The following is a 1,745-nucleotide window of genomic DNA, read 5'->3' as shown; positions in this document are numbered from 1 at the left end:
GTATATCAGAAATGATGTAGAGTGCACCTGTGACCCCTATAGATGGAACTACAACAATACAGACATGACTGTTGCTATAATCAATTTACCTGGTTGTATCAATGTATATGTTGTTGGAATATATCGCTCAAAATCAGAAGTTCCATTTTCTAAATTAATTGAAGCTTTGGAACACTTACATCGGACTATTCTTTGTGAACCACAGACTCCAGTCATAATTTTAGGAGACTTTTATGGAAACTACCTCTGAACAGAAAGCTCTTGTGGGATATATGATCAAGCAAAAGGGTTACACTCAGCTGATAAAACAGTTCACAACAGATTATAAAACTCAGATAGACCACATATACAGTAATATTCCACATCAAGTTCAAAGTTCTGGTACATTAGAGTCATACTATAGTGATCATAAACCCATTTTTGTCAGTCTAAATCTAAGCAGCTAGAGCACATCGTTTTCTATTGTTGGGTATTGTGTCAGGATTTGTAGGAATGATTATATTATTGGTTGTAAGTCTGTTTTCTTTTTTAGTTTTCTTGAGCACAAGTTTCTTATTTTCTTATTCGGGGTTGATTTTTAATAGCATTGACCACTTGTATACCCATGTAATTTAAAGATATACATAAGAAAAGTAAAGGTTGTAGGGGAGGAAAATACAAGATGAACAGAATAAAATGTGTTATTTCTTATTGGAAACAACGATAATGAAAATGACCTCACTCTCAAGAGTGAGGTCACTGTGTGCTGTGGTGAGGTAGTGACGGGTCACTACCTGGAGTCAACATGCAGGGCATTACAGTTGAATGTAAGTTGGTAACATGTTTTTGGAGGGGTTGGGTAATTATTTGAACTTAAATTAAGTTCGATATTAGGGCGGCATAAAATATTTTTTTCTGAAATGTCAACTTGAAACAATGTCCTAATCAGTTGTTTTTGTTATTCATTATTTTTGTAGACTGCTGTTTGAGTGAAATATGTCTGAAGTTTCATGATTTCCCTACCAAATGATCTCAGTGGACTCTTAATGCATTGCCAGGACACCGAAAGCACAGTGGATACAACCCTTCATTGTACCTTCTAATTCAAGACCTTCAAGAACAGTAATTGCACATTTAAGTTTGTACATGATTGTATATGTTCCACACATGCATGCCCCATGACAACATGTTATGGTATGCACCAGCTCTGAAACCAACAATGGATGCTACTCTAAATATGCTGCTAAAGACACCTTCCGGAAACCATTCTCCATAGTCTACGTTTCTATTACTAAAGAAGAATTCCAAAAACGATTATGGATGTCACGTTAAATATGCTGTTCAAGTCATCTGCAAAAAGATCTGTGCAAATCAGACTCTGCTGTGTCTCAAACTTAGAAAGACCATGAATGGAACTCTGAATAGACATGTCCATCTACGAGTATGGAAAGTCACTTGGGTGGTCTTCTTAATCCAGTAAAAAGACACTAAAGAGCTTACTCGATCAAAAACAGTGCCTAGGCATATTATACACGGTTAGCTGTACATGTGGTACACAAAATGGAAATCAAAAGAACAAACATCAGCTAACCAAGTTACTGTCATTTATGCTGTTAATATATTAAATAAATAACCCTAATTTAGCCTCGGTCACTTTACAAAGCATAAAGGTTAGTGGACTAAGTAATTCAATGTCAGGAACAAATGATTCAAATCAAACATAACAAGGTTAAAACCCTAGCTGGCAGAAGGCAAACCAGTTGGCT

The sequence above is a fragment of the Orbicella faveolata genome, unplaced genomic scaffold, assembly GCF_042242905.1.
Source record: "Orbicella faveolata isolate gen_17 unplaced genomic scaffold, um_ofav_v1 contig_47, whole genome shotgun sequence".
NCBI lineage: Eukaryota > Metazoa > Cnidaria > Anthozoa > Scleractinia > Merulinidae > Orbicella > Orbicella faveolata.
This window is presented reverse-complemented; position numbering follows the sequence as displayed.